The 21,465-nt window shown below is 54.7% G+C and overlaps 1 protein-coding gene across 1 annotated transcript in view; it reads right to left on the bottom strand.

Annotated features, from left to right (window-relative positions):
* The window catches only part of LRMDA (leucine rich melanocyte differentiation associated), a 522,263-nt gene that overhangs the window by 390,552 nt on the left and 110,246 nt on the right, over nucleotides 1-21,465 (bottom strand). The window lies entirely within an intron of this gene.

The following is a 21,465-nucleotide window of genomic DNA, read 5'->3' as shown; positions in this document are numbered from 1 at the left end:
GAGTGCAAGCTCCCCGGGCTAATCATATTACTGATGTATCTATCTCTACACCTATCTGTATATATACATCTTGCAAAAATGTCACGTTTCTGTTCAATCTCTTGCCCAATATTATTATTATGCGTGTATATCTTTATTAATATAGCGCCGTCCATGTACATAGCGCTTTAAAGCAGTAATATATGCGCCATAATCAGCGGCACATTTCAAAATCCGCCGCCCCTAGGCCCAACTGTTGCGGCCGCCTCCTTACCTGCCACCCACCCCCCCTCCTCCTGAACCGGACGTCGCCAAGGTGTCAGGTTGCCATGGTAACGCGACATCACTTGACATTGCGACGTAGCGTTGCCATGGCGTCATTTGACGCTGCGGTTCACGAGGAGGGGGGGTGGCAGGTAAGAAGCCCGCCACAACAGATGAAATGACTTCCCATAAGTCCTGACAGGTCCGAGAGCGCGGCAAATGTATACGGGGGTGGAGATTTTTGCCTAACGAGAAATCCGCAACTGGACATAATAATATAACACACAGTGGGAATAAGCGCTTCAGACAGAAAAGTAACATTAGGGAAAGGAGTCCCTGCCCCGAAGAGCTTACTATCTAAGTGGTAAGTAGGGAGACAGTAGCAGGGTGCTCTGGTAAGGGGTCATGGTCAAGGTCGGAGCATATAAGATGTATAGTAGCAGCAACAGAGCTACCCATATGCTTCGTTAAAGAGGTGTGTTTTTAGATAGGTGGAGAGAGGGTGCCAAACAGTCTCCCTGATCCATAACAGATGCAAACTATCTGCCACGTAGCAGAGGGGTCAAAACCGAGAGTAACTGACCATGGATGGAACGTTTGTAATTCTTATCAGTTGGATGGACGGCATTTATTATGTTTAAACAGAGAGAGAAAAACTAATCAGACACAGCAGCCAATAAATACACAGCCAAAAATGTCTTCCTTACCCTTAAAGATGAACAAATGGTAAGAAGATGGATGGCAGTGTTTTTCTTTACTTACACTGAATAGTAACAATATTGTGCCAATGTCCAGTTGCATTAATGGCATAGTCCAATAGTAACCCAACGCCTGTCATTTTCTGTGGCCTTTGAATTCACAATGTAAACGTCTAAGTCCTGGCTTTCCGATGGGGTTAAAAGCCAGGAGCAAACAAAAACAAAAACGCAGTGCAATCACATGCCCTAATAGCATGGCAATATGGACTCATTAACTCAATTTACTGACAGTTTATGAAGCAAATGGAATAAGTGCTTATACCTGTCCACACCTGTGCTTCAGGTGACAGGTAACACACGCAAGCACTTCACTCCTAGAGCACGCCTGGCTGCTTTTACTCCACTGAGAATACTCACAGCGTCTTGTTTGTACTCCACCTGAGCCCCATCCGTTAAGTGGCATTACGTATTAACCCCTTCACCACAGGAGAGTGGATTGCTGTTTACAATAAAGACGTTTGGCTGCATTAGGGGCAGTAAGAATAAAATGCACCAAGTCACGTGCACAGGCGGAATGGGGCATCTGGTCGGTCGACTTCGCTGCAAACAAATGACCGCCGGCGATTGGCCGCAGAGGGACCTTCCGCCACCGATCTGCCATCGGAGCCTCTTCTGCCGCCGGCCGCTTCTAGGAGAAGGCCCATTTTAGCGGTTAGGGTATGGAGTTAGTTTTAGGGGTTTTACTGGTTAGTGTAGGGGGTTAGAATAGGGGGTATTAGGGAAAAGGGTAGGGGGTTTTAGGGTAAGGGTTAAGCTTGGGCACTTAGCGGCGAAGCGGTCACAACCAAACGTCCTACACCGTTCACAGGTGTGATAATGTCACTTAGAGGGGGTTATTCATTAAATGGTCGGGGCCATATCACACAGAAGCACTCATTGGCTTTAATGGGAGATTCCAAGCGACAGTGCACCGATCGGCACTATTGCAGTTTAATGAATAAACCCCATAAATCTTTCTGGTGCGGTATTTTCAGCGTATGTAACAGGAACGCTGTCAGTGCCGAGCGGGTCAGCAAACCAATGAAGAATAAGGCACTGCAGTTAAATACCCGCCTGGCGCCATCTCTCACATAAAGCCGCAGTCCCGGCTGCTCCTTCTCTCACATAAAGCCGCAGTCCCGCTGCTCCTTCTCTCACATAAAGCCGCAGTCCCGGCTGCTTCTCTCACATAAAGCCGCAGTCCCGGCTGCTCCTCCTCTCACATAAAGCCGCAGTCCCGGCTGCTCCTTCTCTCACATAAAGCCGCAGTCCCGGCTGCTCCTCTCACATAAAGCCGCAGTCCCGCTGCTCCTTCTCTCACATAAAGCCGCAGTCCCGGCTGCTCCTCTCACATAAAGCCGCAGTCCCGGCTGCTCCTCTCACATAAAGCCGCAGTCCCGGCTGCTCCTCTCACATAAAGCCGCAGTCCCGGCTGCTCCTCTCTCACATAAAGCCGCAATCCCGGCTGCTCCTCCTCTCACATAAAGCCGCAGTCCCGCTGCTCCTTCTCTCACATAAAGCCGCAGTCCCGGCTGCTCCTTCTCTCACATAAAGCCGCAGTCCCGGCTGCTCCTCTCACATAAACCCGCAGTCCCGGCTGCTCCTTCTCTCACATAAACCCGCAGTCCCGGCTGCTCCTCTCTCACATAAACCCGCAGTCCCGGCTGCTCCTTCTCTCACATAAACCCGCAGTCCCGGCTGCTCCTCTCACATAAAGCCGCAGTCCCGGCTGCTCCTCTCTCACATAAACCCGCAGTCCCGGCTGCTCCTCTCACATAAAGCCGCAGTCCCGGCTGCTCCTCTCACATAAACACGCAGTCCCGGCTGCTCCTTCTCTCACATAAACCCGCAGTCCCGGCTGCTCCTTCTCTCACATAAAGCCGCAGTCCCGGCTGCTCCTTCTCTCACATAAACCCGCAGTCCCGGCTGCTCCTCCTCTCACATAAAGCCGCAGTCCCGGCTGCTCCTCTCACATAAACCCGCAGTCCCGGCTGCTCCTCTCACATAAACCCGCAGTCCCGGCTGCTCCTCTTCTCACATAAACCCGCCGTCCCGGCTGCTCCTCCTCTCACATAAACCCGCAGTCCCGGCTGCTCCTCTCACATAAACCCGCAGTCCCTGCTGCTCCTCTCACATAAAGCCGCAGTCCCGGCTGCTCCTTCTCTCACATAAACCCGCAGTCCCGGCTGCTCCTTCTCTCACATAAACCCGCAGTCCCGGCTGCTCCTTCTCTCACATAAAGCCGCAGTCCCGGCTGCTCCTCTCACATAAAGCCGCAGTCCCGGCTGCTCCTTCTCTCACATAAACCCGCAGTCCCGGCTGCTCCTTCTCTCACATAAAGCCGCAGTCCCGGCTGCTCCTCTCACATAAAGCCGCAGTCCCGCTGCTCCTCTCACATAAAGCCGCAGTCCCGGCTGCTCCTCTCACATAAAGCCGCAGTCCCGGCTGCTCCTCTTCTCACATAAACCCGCCGTCCCGGCTGCTCCTCCTCTCACATAAACCCGCAGTCCCGGCTGCTCCTCTCACATAAAGCCGCAGTCCCCGCTGCTCCTTCTCTCACATAAACCCGCAGTCCCGGCTGCTCCTTCTCTCACATAAACCCGCAGTCCCGGCTGCTCCTCTTCTCACATAAACCCGCCGTCCCGGCTGCTCCTCCTCTCACATAAACCCGCAGTCCCGGCTGCTCCTCTCACATAAAGCCGCAGTCCCCGCTGCTCCTTCTCTCACATAAACCCGCAGTCCCGGCTGCTCCTCTCTCACATAAAGCCGCAGTCCCGGCTGCTCCTCTCACATAAACCCGCAGTCCCGGCTGCTCCTTCTCTCACATAAAGCCGCAGTCCCGGCTGCTCCTTCTCTCACATAAAGCCGCAGTCCCGGCTGCTCCTCTCACATAAACCCGCAGTCCCGGCTGCTCCTTCTCTCACATAAACCCGCAGTCCCGGCTGCTCCTCTCACATAAACCCGCAGTCCCGGCTGCTCCTTCTCTCACATAAACCCGCAGTCCCGGCTGCTCCTCTCACATAAACCCGCAGTCCCGGCTGCTCCTCTCACATAAAGCCGCAGTCCCGGCTGCTCCTTCTCTCACATAAAGCCGCAGTCCCCGCTGCTCCTTCTCTCACATAAAGCCGCAGTCCCGGCTGCTCCTTCTCTCACATAAAGCCGCAGTCCCGGCTGCTCCTCCTCTCACATAAAGCCGCAGTCCCGGCTGCTCCTTCTCTCACATAAAGCCGCAGTCCCGGCTGCTCCTCTCACATAAAGCCGCAGTCCCGGCTGCTCCTCTCACATAAACCCGCAGTCCCGGCTGCTCCTTCTCTCACATAAACCCGCAGTCCCGGCTGCTCCTTCTCTCACATAAAGCCGCAGTCCCGGCTGCTCCTCTCACATAAACCCGCAGTCCCGGCTGCTCCTTCTCTCACATAAAGCCGCAGTCCCCGCTGCTCCTCCTCTCACATAAAGCCGCAGTCCCGGCTGCTCCTTCTCTCACATAAACCCGCAGTCCCGGCTGCTCCTCCTCTCACATAAAGCCGCAGTCCCGGCTGCTCCTCTCACATAAACCCGCAGTCCCGGCTGCTCCTTCTCTCACATAAAGCCGCAGTCCCGGCTGCTCCTCTTCTCACATAAACCCGCAGTCCCGGCTGCTCCTCTCACATAAACCCGCAGTCCCGGCTGCTCCTCTCTCACATAAACCCGCAGTCCCGGCTGCTCCTCCTCTCACATAAACCCGCAGTCCCGGCTCCTCCTCTCACATAAACCCGCAGTCCCGCTGCTCCTCCTCTCACATAAACCCGCAGTCCCGGCTGCTCCTTCTCTCACATAAAGCCGCAGTCCCGGCTGCTCCTTCTCTCACATAAAGCCGCAGTCCCGGCTGCTCCTTCTCTCACATAAACCCGCAGTCCCGGCTGCTCCTTCTCTCACATAAACCCGCAGTCCCGGCTGCTCCTCTCACATAAACCCGCAGTCCCGGCTGCTCCTCTCACATAAACCCGCAGTCCCGCTGCTCCTCCTCTCACATAAAGCCGCAGTCCCGGCTGCTCCTCTCACATAAAGCCGCAGTCCCGGCTGCTCCTTCTCTCACATAAACCCGCAGTCCCGGCTGCTCCTTCTCTCACATAAACCCTGCAGTCCCGGCTGCTCCTTCTCTCACATAAAGCCGCAGTCCCCGCTGCTCCTTCTCTCACATAAACCCGCAGTCCCGGCTGCTCCTCTCACATAAAGCCGCAGTCCCGGCTGCTCCTCCTCTCACATAAAGCCGCAGTCCCGGCTGCTCCTCTCTCACATAAAGCCGCAGTCCCGGCTGCTCCTCTCTCACATAAACCCGCAGTCCCGGCTGCTCCTCTCACATAAAGCCGCAGTCCCGGCTGCTCCTCTCACATAAAGCCGCAGTCCCGGCTGCTCCTCTTCTCACATAAACCCGCAGTCCCGGCTGCTCCTCTCACATAAAGCCGCAGTCCCGGCTGCTCCTCTCTCACATAAACCCGCAGTCCCGGCTGCTCCTCTCTCACATAAAGCCGCAGTCCCGGCTGCTCCTCTCACATAAACCCGCAGTCCCGGCTGCTCCTTCTCTCACATAAAGCCGCAGTCCCGGCTGCTCCTTCTCTCACATAAACCCGCAGTCCCGGCTGCTCCTTCTCTCACATAAACCCGCAGTCCCGGCTGCTCCTCTCACATAAAGCCGCAGTCCCGGCTGCTCCTCTCACATAAAGCCGCAGTCCCGGCTGCTCCTTCTCTCACATAAACCCGCAGTCCCGGCTGCTCCTCTCACATAAAGCCGCAGTCCCGGCTGCTCCTCTCACATAAACCCGCAGTCCCGGCTGCTCCTTCTCTCACATAAAGCCGCAGTCCCGGCTGCTCCTTCTCTCACATAAACCCGCAGTCCCGGCTGCTCCTCTCACATAAACCCGCAGTCCCGGCTGCTCCTCTCACATAAACCCGCAGTCCCGGCTGCTCCTTCTCTCACATAAAGCCGCAGTCCCGGCTGCTCCTCCTCTCACATAAACCCGCAGTCCCGGCTGCTCCTCTCTCACATAAACCCGCAGTCCCGGCTGCTCCTCTCTCACATAAAGCCGCAGTCCCGGCTGCTCCTTCTCTCACATAAAGCCGCAGTCCCGGCTGCTCCTCCTCTCACATAAACCCGCAGTCCCGGCTGCTTCTCTCACATAAAGCCGCAGTCCCGGCTGCTCCTCTCTCACATAAACCCGCAGTCCCGGCTGCTCCTCTCACATAAAGCCGCAGTCCCGGCTGCTCCTTCTCTCACATAAACCCGCAGTCCCGGCTGCTCCTCCTCTCACATAAAGCCGCAGTCCCCGCTGCTCCTTCTCTCACATAAACCCGCAGTCCCCGCTGCTCCTCTCACATAAACCCGCAGTCCCGGCTGCTCCTCTCACATAAACCCGCAGTCCCGGCTGCTCCTTCTCTCACATAAAGCCGCAGTCCCCGCTGCTCCTTCTCTCACATAAACCCGCAGTCCCGGCTGCTCCTCCTCTCACATAAAGCCGCAGTCCCGGCTGCTCCTCTCTCACATAAAGCCGCAGTCCCGGCTGCTCCTCTCACATAAACCCGCAGTCCCGGCTGCTCCTTCTCTCACATAAAGCCGCAGTCCCGGCTGCTCCTCTCTCACATAAAGCCGCAGTCCCGGCTGCTCCTCTCACATAAACCCGCAGTCCCGGCTGCTCCTTCTCTCACATAAAGCCGCAGTCCCGGCTGCTCCTTCTCTCACATAAACCCGCAGTCCCGGCTGCTCCTCTCACATAAACCCGCAGTCCCGGCTGCTCCTCTCACATAAACCCGCAGTCCCGGCTGCTCCTTCTCTCACATAAAGCCGCAGTCCCGGCTGCTCCTCTCACATAAAGCCGCAGTCCCGGCTGCTCCTTCTCTCACATAAACCCGCAGTCCCGGCTGCTCCTTCTCTCACATAAAGCCGCAGTCCCGGCTGCTCCTCTCTCACATAAAGCCGCAGTCCCGGCTGCTCCTCTCACATAAAGCCGCAGTCCCGGCTGCTCCTTCTCTCACATAAACCCGCAGTCCCGGCTGCTCCTCTCACATAAACCCGCAGTCCCGGCTGCTCCTCCTCTCACATAAAGCCGCAGTCCCGGCTGCTCCTCTCACATAAAGCCGCAGTCCCGGCTGCTCCTCCTCTCACATAAACCCGCAGTCCCGCTGCTCCTCTCACATAAACCCGCAGTCCCTGCTGCTCCTCTCTCACATAAACCCGCAGTCCCGCTGCTCCTCTCACATAAACCCGCAGTCCCGGCTGCTCCTCTCACATAAAGCCGCAGTCCCTGCTGCTCCTTCTCTCACATAAAGCCGCAGTCCCGGCTGCTCCTCCTCTCACATAAAGCCGCAGTCCCGGCTGCTGCTCCTCTCACATAAACCCGCAGTCCCGGCTGCTCCTCCTCTCACATAAAGCCGCAGTCCCGGCTGCTCCTCCTCTCACATAAAGCCGCAGTCCCGGCTGCTCCTCTCACATAAAGCCGCAGTCCCGGCTGCTCCTTCTCTCACATAAAGCCGCAGTCCCGGCTGCTCCTCTCACATAAAGCCGCAGTCCCGCTGCTCCTCCTCTCACATAAAGCCGCAGTCCCGGCTGCTCCTCCTCTCACATAAACCCGCAGTCCCGGCTGCTCCTCTCACATAAACCCGCAGTCCCGGCTGCTTCTCTCACATAAACCCGCAGTCCCGGCTGCTCCTTCTCTCACATAAAGCCGCAGTCCCGGCTGCTCCTCTCACATAAAGCCGCAGTCCCGGCTGCTCCTCTCACATAAAGCCGCAGTCCCGGCTGCTCCTTCTCTCACATAAACCCGCAGTCCCGGCTGCTCCTCTCACATAAACCCGCAGTCCCGGCTGCTCCTCCTCTCACATAAAGCCGCAGTCCCGGCTGCTGCTCCTCTCACATAAAGCCGCAGTCCCGGCTGCTCCTTCTCTCACATAAACCCGCAGTCCCGGCTGCTCCTTCTCTCACATAAAGCCGCAGTCCCGGCTGCTCCTCCTCTCACATAAACCCGCAGTCCCGGCTGCTCCTTCTCTCACATAAACCCGCAGTCCCGGCTGCTCCTCTCACATAAACCCGCAGTCCCGGCTGCTCCTCCTCTCACATAAAGCCGCAGTCCCGGCTGCTCCTCTCACATAAAGCCGCAGTCCCGGCTGCTCCTCCTCTCACATAAACCCGCAGTCCCGCTGCTCCTCTCACATAAACCCGCAGTCCCTGCTGCTCCTCTCTCACATAAACCCGCAGTCCCGCTGCTCCTCTCACATAAACCCGCAGTCCCGGCTGCTCCTCTCACATAAAGCCGCAGTCCCTGCTGCTCCTTCTCTCACATAAAGCCGCAGTCCCGGCTGCTCCTCCTCTCACATAAAGCCGCAGTCCCGGCTGCTGCTCCTCTCACATAAACCCGCAGTCCCGGCTGCTCCTCCTCTCACATAAAGCCGCAGTCCCTGCTGCTCCTCCTCTCACATAAAGCCGCAGTCCCGGCTGCTCCTCTCACATAAAGCCGCAGTCCCGGCTGCTCCTTCTCTCACATAAACCCGCAGTCCCGGCTGCTCCTTCTCTCACATAAACCCGCAGTCCCGGCTGCTCCTCTCACATAAAGCCGCAGTCCCGGCTGCTCCTCTCACATAAAGCCGCAGTCCCGGCTGCTCCTCTCACATAAAGCCGCAGTCCCTGCTGCTCCTCCTCTCACATAAAGCCGCAGTCCCTGCTGCTCCTTCTCTCACATAAAGCCGCAGTCCCGGCTGCTCCTCCTCTCACATAAAGCCGCAGTCCCGGCTGCTGCTCCTCTCACATAAACCCGCAGTCCCGGCTGCTCCTCCTCTCACATAAACCCGCAGTCCCGGCTGCTCCTCTCACATAAACCCGCAGTCCCGGCTGCTCCTCTCACATAAAGCCGCAGTCCCGGCTGCTCCTCTCACATAAAGCCGCAGTCCCGGCTGCTCCTTCTCTCACATAAAGCCGCAGTCCCGGCTGCTCCTTCTCTCACATAAAGCCGCAGTCCCGGCTGCTCCTCCTCTCACATAAAGCCGCAGTCCCGGCTGCTCCTCTCACATAAACCCGCAGTCCCGGCTGCTCCTTCTCTCACATAAACCCGCAGTCCCGGCTGCTCCTTCTCTCACATAAACCCGCAGTCCCGGCTCCTCCTCCTCTCACATAAAGCCGCAGTCCCTGCTGCTCCTCCTCTCACATAAAGCCGCAGTCCCTGCTGCTCCTCCTCTCACATAAACCCGCAGTCCCGGCTGCTCCTTCTCTCACATAAACCCGCAGTCCCGGCTGCTCCTCTCACATAAACCCGCAGTCCCGGCTGCTCCTTCTCTCACATAAAGCCGCAGTCCCGGCTGCTCCTCTCACATAAACCCGCAGTCCCGGCTGCTCCTCTCACATAAAGCCGCAGTCCCGGCTGCTCCTCTCACATAAACCCGCAGTCCCGGCTGCTCCTCTCACATAAACCCGCAGTCCCGGCTGCTCCTCCTCTCACATAAACCCGCAGTCCCGGCTGCTCCTTCTCTCACATAAACCCGCAGTCCCGCTGCTCCTTCTCTCACATAAAGCCGCAGTCCCGGCTGCTCCTCTCACATAAAGCCGCAGTCCCGCTGCTCCTTCTCTCACATAAACCCGCAGTCCCGGCTGCTCCTTCTCTCACATAAACCCGCAGTCCCGGCTGCTCCTCTCACATAAACCCGCAGTCCCGGCTGCTCCTCCTCTCACATAAAGCCGCAGTCCCGGCTGCTCCTTCTCTCACATAAAGCCGCAGTCCCGGCTGCTCCTTCTCTCACATAAACCCGCAGTCCCGGCTGCTCCTCTCACATAAAGCCGCAGTCCCGGCTGCTCCTTCTCTCACATAAAGCCGCAGTCCCGGCTGCTCCTTCTCTCACATAAACCCGCAGTCCCGGCTGCTCCTCTCACATAAAGCCGCAGTCCCGGCTGCTCCTCTCACATAAAGCCGCAGTCCCGGCTGCTCCTCTCACATAAACCCGCAGTCCCGGCTGCTCCTTCTCTCACATAAAGCCGCAGTCCCGGCTGCTCCTTCTCTCACATAAACCCGCAGTCCCGGCTGCTCCTTCTCTCACATAAACCCGCAGTCCCGCTGCTCCTCCTCTCACATAAAGCCGCAGTCCCGGCTGCTCCTCCTCTCACATAAACCCGCAGTCCCCGCTGCTCCTCTCACATAAACCCGCAGTCCCGGCTGCTCCTCCTCTCACATAAAGCCGCAGTCCCGGCTGCTCCTCTCACATAAAGCCGCAGTCCCGGCTGCTCCTTCTCTCACATAAAGCCGCAGTCCCGGCTGCTCCTTCTCTCACATAAAGCCGCAGTCCCGGCTGCTCCTTCTCTCACATAAAGCCGCAGTCCCGGCTGCTGCTCCTCTCACATAAACCCGCAGTCCCGGCTGCTCCTCCTCTCACATAAAGCCGCAGTCCCTGCTGCTCCTCCTCTCACATAAAGCCGCAGTCCCCGCTGCTCCTTCTCTCACATAAAGCCGCAGTCCCGGCTGCTCCTCTCTCACATAAACCCGCAGTCCCGGCTGCTCCTCTCACATAAAGCCGCAGTCCCGGCTGCTCCTCTCACATAAAGCCGCAGTCCCTGCTGCTCCTCCTCTCACATAAAGCCGCAGTCCCTGCTGCTCCTCTCTCACATAAAGCCGCAGTCCCGGCTGCTCCTCCTCTCACATAAAGCCGCAGTCCCGGCTGCTGCTCCTCTCACATAAACCCGCAGTCCCTGCTGCTCCTCCTCTCACATAAAGCCGCAGTCCCGGCTGCTCCTCTCACATAAAGCCGCAGTCCCGGCTGCTCCTCTCACATAAAGCCGCAGTCCCTGCTGCTCCTCCTCTCACATAAAGCCGCAGTCCCTGCTGCTCCTTCTCTCACATAAAGCCGCAGTCCCAGCTGCTCCTCTCACATAAACCCGCAGTCCCGGCTGCTCCTCCTCTCACATAAAGCCGCAGTCCCGGCTGCTCCTCCTCTCACATAAACCCGCAGTCCCCGCTGCTCCTCTCACATAAAGCCGCAGTCCCGGCTGCTCCTCCTCTCACATAAACCCGCAGTCCCCGCTGCTCCTTCTCTCACATAAACCCGCAGTCCCGCTGCTCCTCCTCTCACATAAAGCCGCAGTCCCGGCTGCTCCTCCTCTCACATAAACCCGCAGTCCCCGCTGCTCCTCTCACATAAACCCGCAGTCCCTGCTGCTCCTCCTCTCACATAAAGCCGCAGTCCCGGCTGCTCCTCTCACATAAAGCCGCAGTCCCGGCTGCTCCTTCTCTCACATAAAGCCGCAGTCCCGGCTGCTCCTTCTCTCACATAAAGCCGCAGTCCCGGCTGCTCCTTCTCTCACATAAAGCCGCAGTCCCGGCTGCTGCTCCTCTCACATAAACCCGCAGTCCCGGCTGCTCCTCCTCTCACATAAAGCCGCAGTCCCTGCTGCTCCTCCTCTCACATAAAGCCGCAGTCCCGGCTGCTCCTCTCACATAAAGCCGCAGTCCCGGCTGCTCCTCTCACATAAAGCCGCAGTCCCTGCTGCTCCTCCTCTCACATAAAGCCGCAGTCCCTGCTGCTCCTCTCTCACATAAAGCCGCAGTCCCGGCTGCTCCTCCTCTCACATAAAGCCGCAGTCCCGGCTGCTGCTCCTCTCACATAAACCCGCAGTCCCTGCTGCTCCTCCTCTCACATAAAGCCGCAGTCCCGGCTGCTCCTCTCACATAAACCCGCAGTCCCTGCTGCTCCTTCTCTCACATAAAGCCGCAGTCCCAGCTGCTCCTCTCACATAAAGCCGCAGTCCCGGCTGCTCCTTCTCTCACATAAAGCCGCAGTCCCGGCTGCTCCTTCTCTCACATAAACCCGCAGTCCCGGCTGCTCCTTCTCTCACATAAACCCGCAGTCCCGCTGCTCCTCCTCTCACATAAAGCCGCAGTCCCGGCTGCTCCTCCTCTCACATAAACCCGCAGTCCCCGCTGCTCCTCTCACATAAACCCGCAGTCCCGGCTGCTCCTCCTCTCACATAAAGCCGCAGTCCCGGCTGCTCCTCTCACATAAAGCCGCAGTCCCGGCTGCTCCTTCTCTCACATAAAGCCGCAGTCCCGGCTGCTCCTTCTCTCACATAAAGCCGCAGTCCCGGCTGCTGCTCCTCTCACATAAACCCGCAGTCCCGGCTGCTCCTACTCTCACATAAAGCCGCAGTCCCGGCTGCTCCTTCTCTCACATAAACCCGCAGTCCCGGCTGCTCCTCTCACATAAAGCCGCAGTCCCGGCTGCTCCTCTCACATAAAGCCGCAGTCCCGGCTGCTCCTTCTCTCACATAAACCCGCAGTCCCGGCTGCTCCTCCTCTCACATAAAGCCGCAGTCCCGGCTGCTCCTCTCACATAAAGCCGCAGTCCCGGCTGCTCCTCTCACATAAAGCCGCAGTCCCGGCTGCTCCTCTCACATAAAGCCGCAGTCCCTGCTGCTCCTCCTCTCACATAAAGCCGCAGTCCCTGCTGCTCCTTCTCTCACATAAACCCGCAGTCCCGGCTGCTCCTCTCACATAAAGCCGCAGTCCCGGCTGCTCCTCTCACATAAAGCCGCAGTCCCGGCTGCTCCTTCTCTCACATAAAGCCGCAGTCCCGGCTGCTCCTTCTCTCACATAAACCCGCAGTCCCCGCTGCTCCTTCTCTCACATAAACCCGCAGTCCCGCTGCTCCTCTCTCACATAAAGCCGCAGTCCCGGCTGCTCCTCTCTCACATAAACCCGCAGTCCCGGCTGCTCCTCTCACATAAACCCGCAGTCCCGGCTGCTCCTCTCACATAAACCCGCAGTCCCGGCTGCTCCTCTCTCACATAAAGCCGCAGTCCCGGCTGCTCCTCTCTCACATAAACCCGCAGTCCCGGCTGCTCCTCTCACATAAACCCGCAGTCCCGGCTGCTCCTCTCACATAAACCCGCAGTCCCGGCTGCTCCTTCTCTCACATAAAGCCGCAGTCCCGGCTGCTCCTCTCACATAAAGCCGCAGTCCCGGCTGCTCCTCTCACATAAACCCGCAGTCCCGGCTGCTCCTTCTCTCACATAAAGCCGCAGTCCCGGCTGCTCCTCTCACATAAAGCCGCAGTCCCGGCTGCTGCTCCTCTCACATAAAGCCGCAGTCCCGGCTGCTCCTTCTCTCACATAAAGCCGCAGTCCCGGCTGCTCCTCTCACATAAAGCCGCAGTCCCGGCTGCTCCTCTCACATAAAGCCGCAGTCCCGGCTGCTCCTCTCACATAAAGCCGCAGTCCCGGCTGCTCCTCTCACATAAACCCGCAGTCCCGGCTGCTCCTCTCTCACATAAAGCCGCAGTCCCGGCTGCTGCTCCTCTCACATAAAGCCGCAGTCCCGGCTGCTCCTTCTCTCACATAAAGCCGCAGTCCCGGCTGCTCCTCTCACATAAACCCGCAGTCCCGGCTGCTCCTCCTCTCACATAAAGCCGCAGTCCCGGCTGCTCCTCTCACATAAAGCCGCAGTCCCGGCTGCTCCTTCTCTCACATAAAGCCGCAGTCCCGGCTGCTCCTCTCACATAAAGCCGCAGTCCCGGCTGCTCCTCTCACATAAAGCCGCAGTCCCTGCTGCTCCTCCTCTCACATAAAGCCGCAGTCCCTGCTGCTCCTTCTCTCACATAAAGCCGCAGTCCCGGCTGCTCCTCCTCTCACATAAAGCCGCAGTCCCGCTGCTCCTCTCACATAAAGCCGCAGTCCCGGCTGCTCCTTCTCTCACATAAAGCCGCAGTCCCGCTGCTCCTTCTCTCACATAAAGCCGCAGTCCCGGCTGCTCCTCTCTCACATAAAGCCGCAGTCCCGGCTGCTCCTCCTCTCACATAAAGCCGCAGTCCCGGCTGCTCCTCTCACATAAAGCCGCAGTCCCGGCTGCTCCTCTCACATAAAGCCGCAGTCCCTGCTGCTCCTCCTCTCACATAAAGCCGCAGTCCCGGCTGCTCCTTCTCTCACATAAAGCCGCAGTCCCGGCTGCTCCTTCTCTCACATAAAGCCGCAGTCCCTGCTGCTCCTCTCACATAAACCCGCAGTCCCGCTGCTCCTCTCTCACATAAACCCGCAGTCCCGGCTGCTCCTCCTCTCACATAAACCCGCAGTCCCGCTGCTCCTCCTCTCACATAAACCCGCAGTCCCGCTGCTCCTCTCTCACATAAACCCGCAGTCCCGCTGCTCCTCTCTCACATAAACCCGCAGTCCCGCTGCTCCTCTCACATAAAGCCGCAGTCCCGGCTGCTCCTCCTCTCACATAAAGCCGCAGTCCCGGCTGCTCCTCCTCTCACATAAAGCCGCAGTCCCGGCTGCTCCTCTCACATAAACCCGCAGTCCCGGCTGCTCCTTCTCTCACATAAACCCGCAGTCCCGGCTGCTCCTCCTCTCACATAAAGCCGCAGTCCCGGCTGCTCCTCCTCTCACATAAAGCCGCAGTCCCGGCTGCTCCTCTCACATAAACCCGCAGTCCCGGCTGCTCCTCTCACATAAACCCGCAGTCCCGGCTGCTCCTTCTCTCACATAAACCCGCAGTCCCGGCTGCTCCTTCTCTCACATAAACCCGCAGTCCCGGCTGCTCCTTCTCTCACATAAACCCGCAGTCCCGGCTGCTCCTTCTCTCACATAAACCCGCAGTCCCGGCTGCTCCTCTCTCACATAAACCCGCAGTCCCGGCTGCTCCTTCTCTCACATAAACCCGCAGTCCCGGCTGCTCCTCCTCTCACATAAAGCCGCAGTCCCCGCTGCTCCTTCTCTCACATAAAGCCGCAGTCCCGGCTGCTCCTCTCACATAAACCCGCAGTCCCGGCTGCTCCTCTCACATAAACCCGCAGTCCCGGCTGCTCCTTCTCTCACATAAAGCCGCAGTCCCTGCTGCTCCTCCTCTCACATAAACCCGCAGTCCCGGCTGCTCCTTCTCTCACATAAACCCGCAGTCCCGCTGCTCCTTCTCTCACATAAACCCGCAGTCCCGGCTGCTCCTTCTCTCACATAAAGCCGCAGTCCCTGCTGCTCCTCCTCTCACATAAACCCGCAGTCCCGGCTGCTCCTTCTCTCACATAAAGCCGCAGTCCCTGCTGCTCCTCCTCTCACATAAACCCGCAGTCCCGGCTGCTCCTTCTCTCACATAAAGCCGCAGTCCCGGCTGCTCCTTCTCTCACATAAACCCGCAGTCCCGGCTGCTCCTTCTCTCACATAAAGCCGCAGTCCCGGCTGCTCCTCCTCTCACATAAAGCCGCAGTCCCGGCTGCTCCTTCTCTCACATAAAGCCGCAGTCCCGGCTGCTCCTCCTCTCACATAAAGCCGCAGTCCCGGCTGCTCCTCTCACATAAAGCCGCAGTCCCGGCTGCTCCTCTCACATAAAGCCGCAGTCCCGGCTGCTCCTTCTCTCACATAAACCCGCAGTCCCGGCTGCTCCTCTCACATAAAGCCGCAGTCCCGGCTGCTCCTCTCACATAAAGCCGCAGTCCCGGCTGCTCCTTCTCTCACATAAACCCGCAGTCCCGGCTGCTCCTTCTCTCACATAAAGCCGCAGTCCCGGCTGCTCCTTCTCTCACATAAAGCCGCAGTCCCGGCTGCTCCTCTCTCACATAAACCCGCAGTCCCGGCTGCTCCTCTCTCACATAAACCCGCAGTCCCGGCTGCTCCTCTCACATAAAGCCGCAGTCCCGGCTGCTCCTTCTCTCACATAAAGCCGCAGTCCCGGCTGCTCCTCTCACATAAACCCGCAGTCCCGGCTGCTCCTTCTCTCACATAAAGCCGCAGTCCCGGCTGCTCCTCTCACATAAACCCGCAGTCCCGGCTGCTCCTCTCACATAAAGCCGCAGTCCCGCTGCTCCTTCTCTCACATAAACCCGCAGTCCCGCTGCTCCTCCTCTCACATAAACCCGCAGTCCCGGCTGCTCCTCTCACATAAACCCGCAGTCCCGGCTGCTCCTCCTCTCACATAAAGCCGCAGTCCCGGCTGCTCCTCTCACATAAACCCGCAGTCCCGGCTGCTCCTCTCACATAAACCTGCAGTCCCGGCTGCTCCTCTCACATAAACCCGCAGTCCCGGCTGCTCCTTCTCTCACATAAAGCCGCAGTCCCGGCTGCTCCTTCTCTCACATAAACCCGCAGTCCCGGCTGCTCCTCTCACATAAACCCGCAGTCCCGGCTGCTCCTCCTCTCACATAAAGCCGCAGTCCCGGCTGCTCCTTCTCTCACATAAAGCCGCAGTCCCGGCTGCTCCTTCTCTCACATAAAGCCGCAGTCCCGCTGCTCCTCTCACATAAACCCGCAGTCCCGGCTGCTCCTCTCACATAAAGCCGCAGTCCCGGCTGCTCCTTCTCTCACATAAAGCCGCAGTCCCGGCTGCTCCTTCTCTCACATAAAGCCGCAGTCCCGCTGCTCCTCTCACATAAAGCCGCAGTCCCCGCTGCTCCTTCTCTCACATAAAGCCGCAGTCCCCGCTGCTCCTCTCACATAAAGCCGCAGTCCCGGCTGCTCCTTCTCTCACATAAAGCCGCAGTCCCGGCTGCTCCTTCTCTCACATAAAGCCGCAGTCCCGGCTGCTCCTTCTCTCACATAAAGCCGCAGTCCCGCTGCCCGCTCTCTTTTTTATAACCATCCCCTTATTTTTCTGCAGGACGGGAACCAGACGTTCTTCGGAGAGGCGCTATTTCCAGTTCTGTGGACCACCTGGTTCTAAACAGTGACGGTCACAGAGTCCAGTCCTCCCCCCCTCGGAGACACAAAATGGCGGTTTAAATCTCCCACGACGCTCGCGCCAAAAGGAACTGCTGCAGCTCCTTATCGACACGTGTGACGTAGGTTGTATGCATTTGGGGGAAAGTGGGTTTGTATGTATTTTTTTGGGGGGGGGGTAGGGGTTGTGTGTATTTGAGGGGTGAGGGGGTTTGTATGTATTTTAGGGGTGTTTTTTTTGTATGTATTTGGGGTGTGGGGGTGGTTTTGTATGTATTTGGGGGGTGGGTGTTTTATGTATTTGAGGGGTGTTTTTTTTTGTATGTATTTGGTGGTTGATTTGCGTATTTAGGGGTGGGAGGTTTGTATGTATTTGGGGGTGGCGGGGGTTGTGTGTATTTTGTGGGGAATTCTGTGTGTGTTGGGGGAATGAGTGTGAGGAGGGGAGATTGAGTGAGAGTTAGGTAATTGATGGAGAGAGAGAGGGTGTAAGAGTGGGGGTAAGGGGGTAAGTGTAAGACGGGGGAAAAAGAGGGGACTCGCAAGGTGTGAAATGGGGGGGCTTGCAAGACTGCCGACACAGAGGGGGTCCCCAGTCGTAACTCTAGTCCTGGGCCCGGTAAATCTGTCTGTGGCCCTATAGGAGAGTGGGGGGGGGGAGACGTTAGGTAGGGGAGAACAGGGGTGGGTTAGGTAAGGGAGAGCTGGGGGTGGGGTAGGAAGGGGAGAGCGGGGGGTAGGGGGGTAGGTAAGGGAGAGTGGCGGGAAGGGGTTAGGTAGGGGAGAGTGGGGGGGAGGGGGTTAGGTAAGAAACAGCGGGGGGGGGGGAACTTTGAGACTGTTTGTGGAACTTTGTATATCCCCACCACTTGTATTTGTACTTTATTGAAACTAATTAGAATGTCATTGTCCGCACAGCTATAAGAGAAAGTTAATTGAACTTTTCACAGGAAACTAATTGCTCTGATACTTCTTTACAATATATTTGTTGTTCTGCTGGGTGGCAGCGCCCCAAAAACAGAAAGCTCTCAGCCATATAACATCTCCACCAACACTATCGGCATTTGATAATATTTTGGGGGTTTATCAGCCTGGCAAATTAATGCTTTCTACTTTTCTGGCCCCGTCTGACACTGGTCATTTCGTGTTTCCTGTTGACAAGAAAAACTACTATTTTAGCAGCGGTAAAAAAGTGGAACGGAAAGGGCAATTTACAAGGGGCCCATTTAAAACGAAATATGTTGTGTCACAATGTAAAGAATGAAAGTATGATGTGCGCATCGCTTTGTGCAGTACGCCACTGAACTGGAAGGGGAAATGTTTAAGTGCTTAATCAAATTCCGCAGTTCATGAGAAAACATCATTAATTCTGTAATTTGATCTCTGGCAAATTACACAAATATTTATTGCTGGGTTATTCAAACTATCACAGCTTTTCCAACAATAGCCAGTGCAGTTTTATTACTGGAGTGGCATTAATACGCTTATCATCGCCAATTCAAAGCAGATAATAAAGAGCTGACACATTTATTATCATTATTAATTAACAGTTTTCCGAGATGGAATTGAATCAATATGCTGCTCCCATATCATTTTAACTAGTTATGCAAATTAAACATCCAGAGGCCAGCAGCGGGGTGTAAATGGAGTTTAAAATTCACTTCACACTTAATGTTGCAATATCAGAACTTTTAAGTCCCCTTTAGTGTAAAAAAAAAAACACACACAGAAAGATTTGGAAATACTGAGACACAGATTGCTCTGGCACTGATGGGGTTAAAAGTGTAGTTTAGTCCAGGGGTGGCCAACTCCAGTCCTAAAGGGCCACCAACAGGTCTTCAATTGCACCACCTGTGCTGAAGCAGAGATATCCTGAAAACCTGACCTGTTAGTGGCCCTTGAGGACTGAAGTCGCCCACTCCTGCTTCAGCCGCCCTGCACACATAGTTTTGCTTTGTATAAATTGTCACCACTCTCCATTTCAACGTTGCGTCCTGCTGTCCCATGATGACCGTGCCCTTGGTTACATGCGATTTCCAAAAACGCAGAAATATTCAGGTCAAGCTTTGTTTTGGTGAAGACTCCCGCAGCTAAAAAGGGGTTAATCTTCTGAAGTATCATAAAAAGCACATGGAGTGGGCACTCTGCACCCATTATCCTCTGTTTGTACACATTTACCCTGCATGTATCCCCCTCTGGCTCCCAACAATGCCTTTGCATTCAAGCATTTCATGTTATTCCCCCGTTTACACCTCGCATATGCCTGCAGGACACGACTTTCGGCAGTGAACAGGTTAAAATATGTCTACCCCTGCATTATGTAAATTCCTACCAGCCTTTCATTAGCTTCAGCAAAAAGGTGCCCAGCTAAGAATTCTTCCCTGACAAGAACTTCCAGCATAATTAATTGTATTATTACACCCCTGAACTGAAGGCAATTCATTATCTCCTGCTGGATGGCAGGAGTGAGAATTCATCAGAGGCAAGTGCTAAAATAAAAAAAAATTAAAAAAAGAAAGCACACAAATTCTTTTAAAATTATAGAAGCTTAATGGGTTTTTTGTTGTTTGTTAACTTATCTGATACAACTGATACATATGCCTGTGTTCCTCTAATAACCCCTTCTCTGCCAGAGAGGTGCTAAATGAATCATGGAGCAGTGAGGAGGTTAAGCCCCTATGTTCCAGAGCAGTGCTCTCCAAACTTTTCAGTACGAGGGACACATCGTATATTCTACACATTTTCGCGGCCAAAGGAGAAAAAAAAAATCTTTTTATAATTTTTATAGATTTATATATTTTATAAATGAACGAATACGTTTTATTTGGATCTTTTTTGGGGGTAAATCAGCACGATATGATTCAGAACAAAAGAGAAAGGTGACAATTACAAAGAAAGGACGCCGCGCTTACACTGAGAAATTATATATAATGAGCAGAAATATATATATCTTTCAAGTTGCTGCGGGACGGATAAAATCTTGTGGGGGGCCTGATGTGGCCCCCGGGCCGTATTTTGGAGACCCCTGTTCTAGAGAAGTAAACTACAACACATTTCTCAGTCTTGCAGTCACTCCGAGGTTTACTAGATGGTTAATGTATTATTAATTGCACATAATAGTAATTTACACTTGAAAAGCTTTAATCTAAATAAATCTACCTACAGTACAGCTTGTAAGGGAGCTTCAATGCACATGTATGCGGATGACACAATCTTATATACACACAGCCCTAACCTCTCTGACCTTGGACACATACTTCAATCTGATTTTTCAAAACTTGAAAATTGGATTTCCCAAAACAAACTGTTTTTAAACATTGACAAAATGGTAAGGACGGTATTTGGGACCAAGGCAAAGTTTCTAAAGACAGAGCTACAGATCAGAACCAACTCTAACACCATTCTAGCCCCTGTTACTAGTTTTAAATATCTGGGCATATGACTTGACACCCATTTAACATTTGGGTTGCATGTTCAGACTCCGATTCTGGTATTCAAAACCTACACCAAACTAGGAGTACTTAATAGAAACAAATCCTCGCAAAGCCTGCTGGTCAGAAAGCACATTGCACAGCAGGTGCTATTGTCAATGATAGACTTCACTAGGGGGACATAGTATATAGTACAGCACCCCAAATTCCCAGGATATACTTGAAAACGAGAGGTAACTCTCAATGTATTACTTCCTGGTAAAATATTGTATAAATAAATAAATTCACCTTAGCAAACTAGACACCCTCTACAACTAATATTTGCCGCTTTATCCTACTATCCTATAACTCACATCACTGCAAAAACCTAGATTGTCCAGGTGCAAAGTAAACGTTTTCTGTCTTGCTTTCATATACTTTCTGGACAAGCTACCAACTTATCTGAACAAGCTCCTCACCCCCACCACTTGCAGCACTTATCACCTGAGTCCAAAAGACTGTTTGGTCCCTAGGTTCAACAAAGAATCCGTCCGCTCCGCCTTCTCTTACTGTGAACCTCAAGCCTGGAACAATCAACCCGAGACTCTCAAAATCGCGTGCAGCATACGTTCTTTTAAGGGCTGTTCTATACTGCATGCGCTTGCTGCGCCGTGCGCGTGCGGCAGTTATAGTTTGCTGAGGTTAGTCAGCCTTTCTATAATGGTGCCACGCGTGCACACGGCAGTGTGCGTGGAACCGGCCGACGGGGGAAGATGAGTAAAAGAAAGAATTTGCGCCGCTACCGCCGCTGAAATGTATGTGTGTGTGTGTGTGTGTGTGTGTGTGTATGTACAATGTTAATAAATAATTTATTAACGTATCTATTTATTTAAAACGTATTTATAACACACATACACACACACACACACAAACACACTGCCTTTCCAGCCTGTCGCATGGACTCTATACACACAAAAAGTGTGCGTCACTTTGATGCGTGCACACACTATAGAACGGCCCTAAGGCTTCAGCCATCTCACATTTTGATCTTGTCTGTAACTGGTACGCCCATAATCAATTATAATCAAATATTATCGCTAACTGTCCAGTAAATATCTGTAAATATAATGTATAACCTCTGTTCATTTAACGTAACCATATTTTGTTATCATAACTCTATAGCCAGGACATACGTGAAAACGAGAGGTAACTCTTACTGTATTACTTCCTGGTAAAGCATTTTATAAATAAATAAAAATACTTTAGAAGGTAACATGCAGCCACCTCTATGGATGGGCAACTCTGGTCTTCGTGAAAGCAGTATACAGTAGCATATTTGTAATAAAATAAAAATAAAATAAAAATGGTGAGGAATATTAAGTATATTAATCAATCTGGTGCTTCAGTGGTTAAAGCCCACTAAAAGTGA

The sequence above is a fragment of the Ascaphus truei genome, chromosome 8, assembly GCF_040206685.1.
Source record: "Ascaphus truei isolate aAscTru1 chromosome 8, aAscTru1.hap1, whole genome shotgun sequence".
Taxonomy (NCBI): Eukaryota; Metazoa; Chordata; class Amphibia; order Anura; family Ascaphidae; genus Ascaphus; species Ascaphus truei.
Note: the sequence above shows the minus strand (reverse complement) of the source record. Positions and strands in the feature narration are given on the sequence as shown.